Below are 18,014 nucleotides of genomic sequence, written 5' to 3'. Positions count from 1 at the left end.
AATGACATTAAATATTTCTAGGGTGAGTATGTCTGATTTGTTTTTCCTGGCAAATACTTTTTGTGTGCCTAGGGTTTTAATTATGTTCCAAAATTTCTTTGGGTGTCCCATACAAGCTTCTTATATTTTCCTGCAATAAGTAACTTTGTTAACATTGATATTAAAGATTTTGTGTAGTTGCTTTATAAATAGTCAATTTTCCATGTCATTAATGTTCCTTGTGCAGTCCTTCCATGCCTTATCATGGTTCCTCATTTGTTGAGGAAGATCTGATATAAGTGATGGAGTTGCTTGTCCTTGTAGTCTTCTCAGTTTTTGGGATAAAGCTTGTTCTTTTTAATAAAATCTTTATTCACAAAATAGGTCAACAATGATAAACGTAATTTAAACAACTCATTGAACTCTTCAATCTATCTGTTCTAAGCATAACAGTTAACTTAAATTTGTCATTATATAACCTGAATTCAAAAAGACAACCAGTAGGCACCAAAGGCCACCCATTAGGCACCCAATAAAGAGCCAGCCAGCTCACAAGCAGGAACTGTCTCTCATAAGTCTGATTATGACAGTCATCAGCAAGTCCACTCATGTTAAATGGCTTTCATTAATCACCATCCTCCCAATCTATTCTCCAATAGTTGAGATAAGGGCACTACCCACAGCTCTTTGGTATGTAGCTTAACATTAGTTACTAAAGTCTGTTTAAATTTGTTCCAGTTATAAGCCTGTTCAGGCCATTTCCTTCAACTGTCCCTTTATATAACATAAAAATCATTACAGTAGCCACTTGAAACTCCAGTGTTTTAAAGTAATTGGTAAACTTTCAGTACACCTACAATATATGCTTGCACTACAAAAATCCTTGCTTCCAATGGAGCATTGTGAGAAATTATAATTGAGATTATGTTAACTGACCATATGTGCATACTCACTTGTAATATACATTCTGTCAATTCTAGATAAAGAATTATATCTGTGAAGGTAAAGCATTAATCTCATTCATTTCCCACAGCTTGCATTAACAGTTTTCAGTCTCATGACACTAACGTATCATTTCAAATATGCGCGTATACAATGGAGGTGGTGCAGCATAAGATTACCTTATATCTATGCATTGTTTATTTCACAGCACCATTACCCCATACATATCATTATGCAATCTTGGAAAGAGAGTCAAATAGCCACTGCATTCCTAAATTCATTGTTTAAACTCCAGAGGTAAGTGCAAAATAAAGAAGAGCACTTCCCTCCTGCATAATAGCCCTTATACCTGAATTTAAGCCTGACATATCTACCTTGAGGGCTGGACAGTAAATTATTATTTGTGAGTGGAGGAAAGTTATCAATCATGAGAATAATCTCTCTTCTTCTAGAAGCATAGACAGAGGAAAATGATGGATCATCACATACCTCGTGACTAGTTTTGAGTACTTTAGTTGATTTAACTGTGTTCCTTTGTAGGGCCACTATATCTATTTTTGAATGCTTGTATGCTGAAAAACTTGGTTCACCTTTATTTGACAGGTTAGTCAGTTGACATTCCAAGTTAATTTTCTCATGAAGTACTACTTTAAGCCAGAAACAGATTAGCCAAGAATCATATGAATCTAAGAAAGAACAACTGAAAACCAGTCAAGAATTGGCCAGGAATCCTAAAACTGTCACAGTACTACTGTGAACCAACTAAAGATTAAGCAGGAATCCTACTGACCTGTTTAAAAGACATACCTGCTTGACTTTAGGTGAACTCTTCATTTATAAGGGACCTCCTTGGCTAGGTGCAAGTAAAGGAAATTCTACAATGCCATTATAGCCATCCAGTATATAAGCCCTATCCATAATTATACAATGACCCTGCATTAATATTCCAAAACATGCACGCTGATTGGTCAGCGTGCCCATTGTAAATCAGACTTATACTAATGGAAAAAGGTCCGGTCGCCCAGACTTTTTCCATCAGTATAAGTCTTTTTGTGTGTGTGTATTGGACAGCAATGGAGAATGGAAAAGCTCTGTTGCTATTATCTTGCTATGTTAAATGAGTTTAACATAGTGACATATCATAAAAAAAAGCAACGGAGATCTTCCTTTCTCCGTTGCTTTTTTTTAAGCTGTCTCGCTATGTTAAACTCTTTTAACATAGCTAGACAGCTTTAAAAAAGGCAATGGAGAAAGGAAGATCTCCGTTGCTTTCTTTTAAGATATCTCACTATGTTAAACACTTTTAACATAGCGAGACACCTTTAAAAAGCAACAGAGATCTTCCTTTCTCCATTGCTTCCACACACAGCTCTGATGTACTGCATAACCATATGCATGCGCAGTACATCAGAACCGCCGCAGAATACTGGACAGCTGCAGAAGGGCAGCAATGAGGCATTATACAATGCCATTATTTAAGAAAAGTACGTTTTTTTTTCTTAAATAATGTCATTGTATAATAGCAATAACCCACTTCTGGGTGTGGGTAATGCTGGATTTACCAACCATGGGTAAATCCAGCATTACCCACATTCAGGCGTGGGTTATTGCTTACTTATAACATACAGGTTCAAACTTTGCATACAAAAGTACCTCACAAAGAGAATCCTAGGCCTTAAACACATGTCCTATATGGACAGACTCGAAAAACTCCAACTATTCTCTGTCTCATATCGCCTACTTAGAGGCGATCTCTGCTTGACATACAAAGCCATGTCTGACCCAGCTCTGTTAGAAATGCTACATCTAAAGAAATCCCAATCCCTCTGCACCACACACTCCAGAGACCTCACCCTCATTACCACAATCAACAGAACAAGCTGGAAGGACAGGTTCATAACCTAGAGACTGCCCGTGCTATGGAATAGACTTCCCGTACATGTCAAACAGAGCACCTCACTGGCCCTCTTCAAGAGAAATCTTGATGACTGGATGGGAAATAGAAAATTCACCCCGGGGATCACTCCAGTGTCTCTACTCCACAGAGGCACTGGGAACTAAGGTCGGGTGGCACGATGCCAAGGTAATCCTATGGGCTAGGCTTGTAAAGGCTCCAGGACCATTAGCCTAGTGCACACCTATGAACCTATATCCTTGCCAAAAAAGAATAAAGTAAACAGTCTGAAAAATTAAATAGAGCAACAATAAACCTGTTAACTATATACAAACAAGAAATGTTTTCCTTTCTGATTGTTTCCATTGAGTATGAAAGACTCCTGCATTCCAGGCATAAACTAAGAAACCGGCATTTGAGTGCCTATACCAGTATCTGCTGATAATATTGTGGTTTCATTAGGAATTCTTTCTGATCTGGCCCACCTTTCATAGGTTCATAGATTCATAAGAAGTTACTAGGCTAACAGCTCTGGAGCCCTTAAAAGCCTAACCATGTTAATCCTGAGTGGCCTCAATTATCTTTGGTTAGATGGACATAATTCACAGAGTGCATCTATGATAAACACCGACTATCCCTGTCCATGGTAAAAAATTAGTACTTGGCTAACTTCTCTTTTGGGCTATTCCAAGTCCAGCAAATTACCCCATGTGAGAATGAAACCATGCACCTTGTGCCTACACCTTAACCACTATGCCAACCTCCCACCCTTCAAGTGCCTTTCTGAGCTGAATATGTTAAAATATTCAAACTTGCTGAAGGCTTCCAGCTACTTACTGGGTCTTCAGGTAAATGAAGTGCAACATAAATTACTGGAGCTAAAGTACATCCTATATGGTATAACAAACCACTTATAGCATGAAGTGTCACTAATTAACCCAGGTGAAGTATTGCAACCATAGGGTGAAGGCAATACTCCAGTATAAGATGTAAACAAAAAAGGCACAGCAAGACTAGTGCTTGTCTCTCTTCTTGCATTCTAAGATCCACTTAGATCTTTCCACAGGGAAATGATAATCAGTCTGCTGATCACTGGGAAGTAGGCACCCAGCCTCCTAAGTAACAGTGGAAAAAAATAAACAGTAGTGACAAGTGAGTGTTCTTGTTGCAGACTGTCCCTCAATCATAAACAAAAATTATTTTGTTTCATGACAAAATGGAAATACAGCGAAGAAATCCACATACGCGTAACTCATTAGCATAATAACACCTGTATGTGACAGAAGCATGGAGACCCTGCCTGCTGCATAATGTAATAGGCTCCTCCTCCTGTTGGTAATTAGATCTACAATTTCATGTGGCTGTCTCATTTCTTCTGGCAAAGTTGTTTCCTGTATAAGTATAATATAGTGGTTATAATCTGCTTTTTACCTAGAAGTTCAGCACAACTTTTTAACAAAATATCCTTTTATTTGCAGTTTGGAAGTTACACATGCTCAGATATCATTGACCAATACGTGTAAAAGCCAGTGTCCAAAGCATGAGTGACTGATGCCCTCAGGAACAGCACATGAAGAGTTTATGAGTTCATCCCTTCTCAACATGTACCACTACTAATATAACTGGAAGCATCTCTGGCCGATACAGTACCTCTTAGACTCCCTCCATTACACTGATGCAATGCTGGAAAGATGGTATGGTTTGTAGGACTTCTCCCATCTGCCTACACATAACAGACAGATGGTCTGTCACATGTCATGACTAGCAATCTTGTCTATCCCTCCAGCTTTTCACAGGTCTGACCCCTTACATGTGTTGAAGCTTCTTGTGGCTCAATAAATATCTTCACTCCAAATGGAAGCTATATATATATGTATGCAGAGTAAAGTGAAACCATAGTCATATGACTTTGTAATGTTAGATAAATGTTTTGAACTGAGATCCCAGCCTCCTGGTCACTGCAGAATAATCATTCTCAGTGTAGACCTTATAAACAGCAACTATTCAAAGCTTTTCTGGCTTCTATACTGTACTCAGAATTTGGCATTTTAATGCAAATGAATCCAGTATAATAATAATGTGTTTTGGAAGATTGGAATGCCAAGATGGTATTTACAGTCATGGCTGAATCACTCAGTATGTGTCAGTAACTCTGACAAGCTACTTTTTATGGCTGTCGTAAACTGCTTACTACACTTACAGGAGTGGAGAAAAGGTTTTTGGGGAGGAATCAACTTTGATTTGAAGGGGCACCAGTTATCTAGATGCACAGGTTGCCAAATAACTTAGCTACAGTTCTGTTCTAAATTACTCACCCTGGGATCCCCAGCCATATTCAGGCAAGTTGAATGATATAACCTATCCAAAATGCCTTGGGTCTTCTGTAGGCCTCTGCCTGGTACATCTTATGATGTATGTGCTCACTGAGTATCCTAAATGAATGTCCAGCCACCTCAAATGGCTCTTCTCAAGGTAAAGGAACAGTAGTCACAATCAAAGATTATTCAAAATTCGTCAGGAAGAGTGAGACCAACAAACTTTGGAAAGGAACTTAATTTCTAACACTCATATCCATGATGTCATCCTTTCCTTTACGCTCTAAAGCTCGTGACTGTAGGTTAGGATTGTGAAATAGAGTGGTAAAATGAGAGCTTTTCATATGACTCATTTTTCACTTCACAACCACAATCTGGTACAATATCTGCAGTAATGCTGTGATGGCACCCATCTGCCAATCAATCTCCTGATCCTTTTTGACCTCACTTGTGAACAAGACCTTAGGACAGTTAAACTCAATGATTTGGGATAGCTACTCCCTTTAACCTGCAGTTAGTAATTCAGTGACTTGCAAGACAGAACCATGGCCTCTCTTTTAGAGGAGCTTATTTTCATCACACGTACTTCTGCACTGAGCTGCTCCAGTACATACCAGATATCACAGCCTCTCTTGAGGCCAAGAAAACAGTGTAGGTTTCAGTGTACCTATAAGACTAAATGTGTATGCAGGATACCGTGTTACTCTGTGCTTCTTTTAAGTTGATTTGATCCTAGTTGTTTTGTTTGAGCTCAAACAACTGCTCAAAGCTAGGTGAACCAGTCAAGTGAAAAGACAGTGTACAAGAACTTAGTTTGAGCTTACAACTCACAAAAAAATGTGATATTAATAATGAGTGTTGCCTGACATTTTGGAGTCAATTTTGGTCATGAAATCTTAAATACTATGAAGACAAATACAGTCCTAAGTCACAATGCCTAAATAGTCTCTCTGAGTCTATGTTTATTCATGGAGGAGAATAACCTGCCAAAAATTTGGATGGGCATGCTTTAATACTTCCATATGACCACTGCGAGTGGATCACACATTGATCACTTACGTTATGCGGGACTCTAGTTGCTGCCAGTTTGTAAACTTATAGTGATCTGATCAATCAGTAGTTACCCAGCTTAAATCAGATTGGTTACTGGTTGCGTGAATGTAAGCAGTTACTAATAAGAAAAAACTAATAACACTGAGTTTTTTCCTTAGCCTGGACCATGTATCACAAAGCCAGGTGAGCCTGAAGGAACCTACAAAAATGACAGTCTTTTTTTACTGTCAAGTGTGACTTGAACTTAGGAGAACTTCAAAGTATGTAATCATACATCAGGATGTAGGAATATATATATATATAATTTTTAGTATGTCCAATGAACATAATCTTAGCGAATACACAAGTGGGGCTATATTCATCAACTGTGTAGCCATTTACAAGAAGAATGATGCCTGGCTCAGTCTCAGAATCATACCTCTGAACTTGCTCATAATGAAAGTAGGTGCAAAGGCCCCTGAAAAGTAGGTACATCAAACCAGGAAAGTGGAAATCTAATTAACATAAAAATGAATATCAAATTGCACATAATTCTTTCCATTTCCACTAGGAATGTGGGAAAATACATTCCTACATTTCCACAGAACTCAGCAAACGTTGGCTACTTGCATGTGCTTCAAGAAGTGTCTCCACTTAACGCAGTGCAATCCAGGCAAAGACAAGTTCTCAAACTGTATTATCACACTCATTTTTCACTGTTTAAGTGATCACTGCTTGTCTTTTGCAATTTTCTGAGTATTTAATGTGTATTTTTTCTGCAAATCACCTTTTTTCCTTTACTGTTTGGTACTTGAACTGTTTAGTCATGTATCCCATTGTAGAGGGATGCTTTACCTAAGGGAATACGTGGTTTGTTGGTGCGCTGCACTGCACTTGAGAGTCCTTTTTTATGTGCTTTTACATTAAATAGAATAAGATCATCCATCATGCAGCAGAAGGTCTGGTCTATCTGAACTGGGAAGCACTTCAGAGGGGCTCAAAGTGTAGTTGTTTTACTGGCCAGAGGACTCAGAAGTTGACTTCACTTTCATTTCTGCTTCTATAAATTAGGAGCATTTGGGCAGAGCTGCTCACCGTGCAGTGGTGGTTGGCTGTGCCTTGTACAGACACAAGTGCCTGGACAGTGAAGTTTACTTATAAAGCTAGTACTAAGACTGCAACCTGTAATTTACTGAAGCATTGCATGGAGTTCAGCTCAGAGCAGATAGCTTCTGCATACAGGTCTGGACAACATGGATATGCAATTTCCAAATGTCTCCATAACCAGCTTGGTAAATATAGACATCCTGACACAATGTAGCAGTTGTCTCATGTACACAGACAACATTTTAATTCTTAAAGAAACTAACACAATATGTGAGAGATTTACATACACAACTTCCTCAGAGGTGAAATTCTCGCTTTCAAACAAGGTTGTCAAAAAGAACAAACATACTACAACAACCATGCATAGTGTCCACACTACACATAGACATCCTATGCTGAGACACTAAAAAGCAAATCCCCAAACCTCCAAGATTTCTTAGGCCTGCAAATAGCAATGCCAATCCTCATCAATCTGTAAAGCACACAACAAACACAGCACCAAACACCACAAATAAGACTAGACCCAATGGACCACTGAAAAAAAGCCCATAAGGCAAGCAAACAGAGGACTCCACTGTAGGACACACAAATGCCCCACTCATCAGACTGGTCAAGGAGAAGATTATTGTCAGTTGCTTATTTGAAGCTAATATCCACCAAATTGCACACTCGCACTCGACACTTTACACCACAGGTACTAGTATGATTCTATCATAGTCCATGTGGGCATAAATGACCCGAGATGTACCTGTCTGGACTATATGAAGAGAGATATTATTGACCTGTCTGCATATGTGTCTCAGACAGGTATGTGCATTGCATTCAGCAACATTCTACTTTCGCCAAGGATAATGCCATAATATGAACAAAAAATGATTAACTTTAACAACTGGCTGAGTTTCTGGTGTCAATCCAAGGGGATACGATAACTGTCAGCCTGGGAGGACATGGTCAACATACCATATTGCTTTACAAGAATGGCCTACACCTGCCCCCCCAGGCTTCTGGATTTTGGCTAAAACTTTATCAAATCCCTCAGAGCCTTTATTAGGCAATGCCAAAGTGACAACACTACCAATATAGCCAAATAAAACCCAAATGAACCTAAAGGTATTACTGCTCAGTGCTTGGAGCATTAACAAAAAAATCCATACCCTACAAGCTCTCCTCACTCTGGGAAATAAAGACACCTGTGCCATTACCAAGACATGATGTAAAGCAGCAAAAAGTACTCGGTCAGTTCAAAGCTTTAATGCCTTCCACGCATTTAGAGCATCAGCAACACAGACAGGAACTAAAGGTGGATGTGTCACAATCAGGTCTATATTATAATGTCGAAGGTACAGAATCCCAAGTACCTGTTCATCGACACATAAATGTCGAATGTCCTCTTCAGCGAACAGCCACATCATCGGTAGGCCAACTACGCATGACACAATTTAACAAACACTATGAATTGGGGGGCTTCACCCCACACCCCAATGTGGGGGGCTGTGCCCCCACACTCCCCCTAACTAAATATACTAACTCTGAGATCACACTACAGTGCGGAAAAGGGCAGATTTACAACAGCGGTCAACCGATTTCTTTCCCTTGGAAAGAAATCAATGATGCGGCCGTTCGCTAAAGAGGACATTCGACATTTACATGTTGATGAACAGATACTCGAGAGTCTGTACCTTTGATGTTATAATATAGACCCATCACAATCTACATTAACAATGAATATACCATGAGCTTGGTTAAACAGGAGTATACCCTGGAGTTCATCCAATTGCAAATCAGATTCCTTTCGATCCATCAAAGGTGGCTTTGATGAATAAAAATAAACTGAAACCAGTTCACAGAAACCACTTTCAGCAAACACTGAAAACATTTTTTTCAGTAGGGTCCATCTATAACCCCCATGTGGAGGACACCCCCCCCACACACACCCCTTGCAATTATACACATCAATTCTGAGGTCACACAACTGTGAAAAAAAGGCAATCTCCATTTTAATAAAAGGCAGTTGGGTAAACTGGCTTTAGTTTCTTTGTGTTGTCTGAAATTGCCTTTGATGGATTTACATGCTCCTACATAAGTTACCCTAGACAGAGCCCATTACAATATCTTAGCAAGCTGTAGGTCACGATGTGTGTTATAAGAATCACACAACTCGTATATAGATCTACTGGAGGACTCTCCATCCAACCAAACACTAATTTCATGGAGACTTTAATTACCCCTCTATAGACTGGGAAATATACACTGTCTCTAACTTGTAGGCACAACATTTCCTGGACATTAGTAAGACAAATGCCCTTGATCGGTTAGTGCACACTACAACCAGAGGTTCAAACATACTGGACCTTAGTCCTCACCAATATGGAACAATGCTGCACCCCCCCCCCCCCACCATGGACAGAAAACTAAGAGGACTAATTGAATCCAACAAGGCCAGTTATGAGGTCACGATAGCCCATCAGGCTGAAAACAACCACAAGGCCTTCTACAGCTATGTCTAATGAAACGTGCAGTTGTGTGCTGAGCTGGTAGTAAATGATACCATCTTCACCAAGCAGAGTGACATAGCAAACCTGCTGGCTGACAAATTCAGCTCAAACCTCACCCCGCACTGCTCTCTGCCATTCCCAGGGAAATCCCTGCTAACACCCCCCACACACACTATTTGCAGGGAGCAGGCTATGGCAGCACTTGCCAAACTGCAGCATCAGTGGGGCCTGAAAATATACCAGACTCTGTTAAATAGCCAGAAACATGACCTATCAGGACCATTTGAGCCACTTTTCAACTACAGCCTCAAAACAGGATATGTACCAAGAGAATAGAGGGTGGCAATAGTTTCTCCCTTCACAAGGCTGTACAATCAACCAACCACGTAACTACAATCTGTCTAACTAGTCTACTATGCAAAGCCATGAAACAAATTATCATTGAAATGATCAGCCTACAGACACTGGACCCATTCTAGTTTAGTTTTGTCTGGGGATGGTCATGCCTATTCATCCTGGTAGACTTTTTTGAAAAGGTAAGCAAGGCAATGGATGAAGGGAAAATGGTGCATATCACTTACCTAGATCTGGCTAAGGCATTCAATGCAATATCCCCCTCAGGTATTGTAGACAAACTCACTGAAATAGGCATAACTCCATGTATAAATCATTGGATTGCCAGCAGGCTCACAGATAATACCCAAGAAGTCAGGATTGGTGAGACCACCTCCTCCAAGTGGCAGGTCACCATCAGACTACCACAAGGCTCCATGCTGGGCTTTCTTCTGTTTGGCATCTACTTCTCAGAGACCTAGGCTAATGTCAAGGGCATCTGGTTTACCAAGTTCGAAGATGACTGCTAATTCGTAGCTATCATAAATTCCACCTGTGATACTGCACCAGGTCTAACACAGACAAATGACTGGTGCCAAAGCCATGGATTAAAATGTAATGCATCATAGTGCCTTTTGGAAAAATGTATTACTCCATTGATAAGACACCCCTAAGAGTTGATCCGATAGTTAGAGATCTAGGAACATACACAGACAGTAATTGGGACTTTGATCAAAACGTAGCCAGAGCAGCAAGAAAATGATTCTTCATTGCCCAACTTCTGAGAAAGGGTATGACATCCAGGTCCAAGGAAGCTATAGTACCACTCTATTCGGCCCTTATCAGACCCATCATTGAGTACAATATCCCCTTCAGAATGTACCTGACTAGGCATATGCAACAGGGATTTAAGCTTTGCTTGCGACTTAAATAGAACATGCTGGTGACACAGGTATATGTCTCAAAGGCTCCCCATGCTCTGGAATAGGCTCCCCATCCATGTCAGGTGGAGTCCAACACTAAACCTATTCAAACTTAACTTTGACTTTTGGATGGGAAATCTTAAGTTCATCTTGGAGCTGGCCCCCATGTCTCTTATAGACAGAGGTTGACAGTGAACATTCCCTAACTAAAACTGGATGGTAAATTGTATATTCACCCCCGGACTGGCCCCCATGTCTCCTATAGACAGAGATAAATAGTATATATTTCCTAACTAACATACCCCCTGCATAACATTTTAGCAACCACCTAACATACCCTGCCTAACATATCCTTCCTATTTAGATGAACATGTTACAAGTGGATTGTATGGCTAGGCTTATATTGTTACCCTAGAATATACCTGTGAACCTATGAAATACTTGAAAATATGTTTAAAAAACAGAGACTGACAAGAATGATGAAAAAATATAATCACATCATCAAACAGAGTGTGTAAAATCTGTAGACTTTAGTGAACTGTATTAAAAAATTCTGCCACACAAGATCATTTATTTTTGCTTCTGAAAATGGGAGATGTAATATGTGTATTCTCTTTCTTTATATTATTATTAACTTTTACATCAGGCCTAAATTTATGGTTTGATATTAATATTCCTACAACAATCTGGGAAAGTTTATCATCTTGTGAAAAACCTCTTAATTTCTTGTTTATACTATTATAGTATGTCGGTCATTTCATTTGATTTTCTGTGTACTAGACAACTTCAAAAAAATCACTCATGATGAGGGGATTGCTCTCAACCTCTTAGTACAAAAAATCTGTACAAAACCAAAAATAATGACGGGACAAAGCCCAAAAACAGGGATAAATATTAAATATTGCTTTTATAAACTTAGAAAGTTGCTAGAATAAAAGGTCTTGTGTTACCATGCATTTTCTGAATGATATGAAGTCTAAAACTCAAATGCATGTCATTATTCAGTGAATTTAATCCTTGTCGATCTGCCAGAAAAATCCAGAGAATCACAAATTTTATGAGGAACTGACCAAAAATATTTGGCAAAAATCTGGATATTCTGTGAAAATCTGGACAGTTGAGAGATATGGATTAGGGGGATTCAGAAAATTTTGTGAAGAGGTAAATCAAGCCTGAAAATAGGGAGATACCTCAGAAAATAGGTACATCAAGTGCAGGGGTAAATCGGGCAAGAAAATAGATACACTCCTCTAAAATAGGTACACTTGAAAGATCTGTTCAGAATTCTATTTCCTGCAGTTTCAAATAGGCTGATATTTTACTTTTTGTAATGTTCCATGTGGTATTACAATAGGTAGGAAACATTAATATTGTAACTATGTTATCTGATGGCTGACGAAATACATTTTAATGTAAAGTTGTCACCTGTACAAAAACATTGTTTACTTAACAGTTATAACAAACATTAATTAGAGAATTTAGAGCAACACAGGAAAAAGAAATGCATTTCCTTGCTTGTAACATACATTAATCTGCAGTCCACAATAAAAGGAACAGTGGACCACAGCACAGTGCAGTAAAGGAAAAGTTTACATTAGGCATATTTAATGAATTAGCTCTTCTTACAGACATGGTACTGCATGGTTAAAGGAACCTTGCTCATGTCCTTAAAATATTTTTCCTACTTAATTTTAACTTTTATTAGAATGTAGTTTTATTCTTTTATTAATGCTCTGTCAAAAATATACTTTTTTTTACTGCTGTTGTGGTTTACACTTTCTCAGGGACTCAGAAAGAAACCCAATGCTTACAATTAGAGCTGGAGTAAAAAGACCATGTTTCCACAATGCATAAAATTGTGATTCAGAGACACATTGGCCTCAATGAGGAAAGATCTCATTATCAGCTAATTTGAATGTTTCTGGATCACTGATAACAACTGCAAGTTCAGGTCATCACTTTCCTGCAGTGGTTAACATGGTGGGGGGGGGGGGTGTACAGTGTTAGCACACATACATCCCCTTTGACTCCCCCACACACAATGAGCACATTCAAATACATATACACACAAACACAACACCCATTCACTCAGCACACAGACAAGTATGGGGTATGTGGTGTGTGTGTGTGTGTGTGTGTGTGTGTGTGTGTGTGTGTGTGTGTGTGTGTGTGTGTGTGTGTGTGTGTGTGTGTGTTTGTATGTCCCTGATGTCTCCTTTTTCTGCCTTCATAATTCCATGGATGATTTCAGTCAGTCAGTAATGACATACATTAGAGTTTTGCATTTCATATCCTTCAGTAAATTCATGGTAGTGTAAAGGCTGTTAGACTAGCAACCTCTTAAGTTTGTAGGAAGCATATTAACTATCCATCCCTGATTTTGTCTTCACTTGCACTATGAGGTTGAGAGGTATGATTCCTACTCCCTGTCCCTCTCACTTGTACACCTCAAACTGTTAACTCCATATTAGCTCATCATTTAGAGCAGTTGGTTAATGATGGGGCTTACTACACCAAGGATGCAAAATCTAAATCCTTTTTTCTGCCCAATTTGTTGTCATTTTTTTAACTCATACAATTTTATTACACCCATGGAATCTGGTGGTGGTGCAGAGGACTAATGTCCTTTCTGGGAAGTAGAAGGTCCTGGGTTGATGTCCCTTTTAGTGCCTTTAAGGCATGCTGCATATAATAGTATTCCTGATTTCTAGTGGTTCTCTGCATCATTTTTTTTAATTAATTGCTTTTAAGGCATACTATATAGAGTCTCCCTGGTGTCTCACTTTCCCCCATTCCTGTACTGTTTAAGTGCTATTAAGGCATGAAAAATTGTTCTCCCTGATGTCTAGTGTCCCCCCATCCACATTACAAGTAAATATTGTTAAAGCATGAGAGGTCATCCTGGTATCTAGTGTTCTCCACAACCCATGTGTGAAGATAGGAGGTACTGCCACCCATGCCAGGAGAAGTAGGGCAGTGGATGTGTAACATATGCCAGCAAAGCTAGCTGGAATTTTGTAAAAAAGTCATATGTCATTTGCATATCAAACTAATTTGTACAAATGCTTGTGTTGGAAATATATTTGTAAAGCTGCTTGTGTTAAAAATGTAACAGCAGTGTGACCTGCTGGAAAAAAAAAGAAATGTTCATGCATTACAGTAACTGTTTAAATGTATACATTGTAACAGCACATACTGGAAGAGAAGATGTTAATCCACCTGACTTTGAAAAAATATTCTTGAAAGTAAATTACTTTATGGGTTAAGCCATAAAGATGTTGTCTCACAGTTTTGAAGGGGACAAGAGACACAATGCCTGTGTTAGAGAATAGTTTGTAGTTCCTGTAGGATAAGTGGAATGGTTTTACTGTTTTATGGCTTCCAGATGCTGCAACAGATCTTAGAAAAGCTCCAGATATGTATGGTAGCACATAGGTGCTAAACTCTAGCAGCTTCTAGTGTTGTAATAGTGTGGGAACCAGAAGTCAGTGGATCAGATGAATGTGATGTCATTCTGTACAGGAAATAATGTTTTAATATTAGAGGAGACTGAAGTCTCAGGGGTAGTCTGTTCTTGGAAACCTGACTAGAAAGACTCTCACCCACATCACCTTGTCTTGCGGTAGTAAGTAATTTAACTAGGGAACAGTAATTCTTTCAGTCAATCAGGAATAGATAGTGAGATTAGCTAAATACTGTTTTTCTGCATTTGTGTGAAACTTTCCATTGGTGTTACTTTTAATATTTCCTGTATCTAAAACTCTGGTGTTTACTGTAAAAATATTTAGTATTTTCATATCCTTTTATTATTTATTATTATATAAAGTATATTCAAACGTTTCATTGTGGCTGTTCCTTTTAGAAAAAATATTTAAGCTTTGGGAGTATTTGCATATATTTATTTGGTGATAACTCTGGCCACTCCTGAAAACCTTGCTGCTGGTCAGACTACCATTTTTATAAATATTGATTTCACTCAGTATAATTGGGTACCCTTGTAAGAACCTTAGGTAGCTGGCTTTGTAGTGCCTGGTGGCAGTGATAACTACCTTATAGTCTGGACAAAAGGGGCATAGCTAGTAAACCTGTGACAGCCTTTCCCATGTGTGTGTGTGTGTGTGTGTGTGTGTGTGTGTGTGTGTGTGTGTGTGTGTGTGTGTGTGTGTGTGTGTGTGTGTGTGTGTGTGTGTGTGTGTGTGTGTGTGCATGCGCATCTGCGCATGTGTGTGTGTGTGTGTGTGTGTGTGTGTGTGTGTGTGTGTGTGTGTGTGTGTGTGTGTGTGTGTGTGTGTGCAAATCTCAAAGTGTATGTGTGTTAGCTACTTGGAGCAGGGACACTAAGCACTGGTTTCATAGAGAGAGTGGTGGAGGAATTGGCTTGGGACTTGGCTGAGGACTTAACTCTGAAGCTGTGCAAGTGGTGAGTCTTACTGGGGACCTGGAGGGAAACAGATAGAGAACTTCAGATCCCAGGCTGACTGTGTTCCCTGTGTGCTCTTAAGGGAATTTTTGCTTGATGTAGAGAGGTCTGCATCTGGAAATACTGAGTGTAGCCATTTGTATTCCAAGTGACCGCCTCTCTCCAGTGTCAGTGCTGACAAATCAGGCTCCTTGATTACTGGCCCACACCATGTAGTTAGAGTAATCCCTGGTGGCTAGTGTTCCTCCTGACTCAGGTAGTTAGAATAATCTCTGGTGTCTGTTACAGCATGAGAGATCATCCTGGTATCTAGTGTTCTCCACAACCCACATAGTTAGAGTAGTCTTTGGTGTCTAGTGTCTCCCCCCCCCCAACCCACATAGTTAGAGTAATCCCTGGTGGGTTGTATTCCCCCCAACCCAGGTAGTTATAATAATCTCTGGCATCAAGTGTTCCCCTGACCCACAGTCAGTGTAACATACATTCTTAACATACACTCAGTTAACCATGGCTCATAAACTACTCTACCAGCCTGAGAACATACCAGCTCTTATCAATATTATTCACACTTATTCAAGCAACCATACTCTTTGTTCATCAAATAAATCACTGCTTCAGTTTACCAAATCCACTAATACTTCAGGTGATGCGTTATATTCATCTTGGGTTGCAAAAGCCTGAAATGCACTTCTCACTACTATTATACCAACCCTTAACCCTAACCAGTTCAAATTACTCAAAATCATTTAACCAAGTCATGGCAGTGCTCTTGTCACAGTCCAGCTACTGAGACCTTCTAGCAGGTCTCTTATTCTCCTGATAAAATTAACACTCAGACCTAATTTCCCATCATCTTTCCTTCACCCATCTGATCCCAGTCAACTTTACCTCTCATATGTAGCTCCTACACACCCTAGAGCACTCATCATTTTAACCGCCCAGCAGGATTTCTTGTAGGATCATATAGACTCTGTTGGCACAATCAGTCCTCATCTTTTGGTTAAAGTTCATATCACGTTAAGAGTCTATCTTTGTATAAATAACAAATGTTTTGTCCTGATTTTTAGAATCTGAATGGTTGTGAGTGAATGTGGGCAATTTTTGTAGCTTAGATTACTGATACATGTGAAAATTTACAATTTTTGTAAATCTGACTTTTGTTGTTTTGTTGATTGTATTTCTTTCTATGTGGAGCTTTTCTCCCCGGGCTTCCTCTGAAAATAGATCACTACCCATTCAAACTTTCCTGGTAAACAAATGTAAAATAAAATAAAATAAATAAATATAAATCCCTGGTGGATAGTGTTCTCTCTGACCCACATAATGTAATCTCTGGTAGATTGTGTTCCCCTGACCCACATAATTAATGCAGTCCCCTGCAGATAGTGTTCCCCTTAACTTGTATAGTTAGAGTAATCCCTTGTGGATAGAGGTTATCCTTACCCATGTAGTTAGAGTAATCCCTTGTGGCTAGTGCTCCCCCTGACCCAAGTAGGTAGAGTAAAATCTGGTATCTAGTTTTCCCCTGACCTACATAGTTAGACTAATCCCTGGAGGCTAGTGTTCCCCCTAACCCATGTAGTTAGAATAATCCATGGTGGTTAGTGGCCCTCCAGCCAAGTGTTACAGCCTTTGCTCATTAGTCTAGAGGTGTGTAGAGTGATGGCAGCCACTCCAAACCCCCCCCCCCACACACACACACACACACATATGCTCGCACACACACGCACACACACATATCCCTACCTATCCTGCACTGTCACTAAACCTGTTACTGCTACTTCCCATATAGACACACACTCAGACATACACTCACAAATAAAGCAATCACATACACACACTCACACACCCCTCACACTACCTGACCACTAAACTCCCCAGCACTTACCTACCGTGATGGATGAAATGTGTTCTTTGAGCTTTGCAGCCAAGAGCTAGTTTATACAGCAAGCAAATTGTTTGACTCTGTAAATGCTTTGCCACAGGCAGCTGCAAGAGAAGAGCACATAGCTTTTTAATATATTCCTCTCCCCCAGACTGCCACATTCATTAGCATGTAGAACAGCCATGGACACAACTCACAGAGGTGCTGCACATCTTCATATTGCAGCACTGTGGTAGGAGCCACATTAGCATGTAGCACAGCCATGGAGACAACTCATAGAGGTGCCACACATCTTCATATTGCAGCACTATGGTGGGGCTGTCACTTTATCACAAAAGCTTTTAAATCAGGACTAAATTTATGGTTTGATATTAATATTCCTACAACAATCTGGGAAAGTTTATCATCTTATGAATACCTCTTAATTTCTTGATGTAAACTCCTCAGATATTTAGTCCACTACATCAGGGATATTATCTGCACACGATTATTGCATGATAGTTTTACAGTAAACTGTTATCTCATAATATACTCACTCAGCGATGCTGCAGTGCTATTTAGCTACTGGATTTATCTGTAATCTTAGTTCTACATTTTGCATAAGCCTCCCACAGGTTCAATAAATCTATAATCACAATGAAATCAACATTCTAGAAATCAAGATCCTGCTATTTGCCTGCAAGCTGTTA

Source organism: Protopterus annectens, chromosome 1.part1, assembly GCF_019279795.1.
Source record: "Protopterus annectens isolate FY-2018-M chromosome 1.part1, PAN1.0, whole genome shotgun sequence".
In the NCBI taxonomy this organism is placed as follows: Eukaryota; Metazoa; Chordata; order Ceratodontiformes; family Protopteridae; genus Protopterus; species Protopterus annectens.
This window is presented reverse-complemented; position numbering follows the sequence as displayed.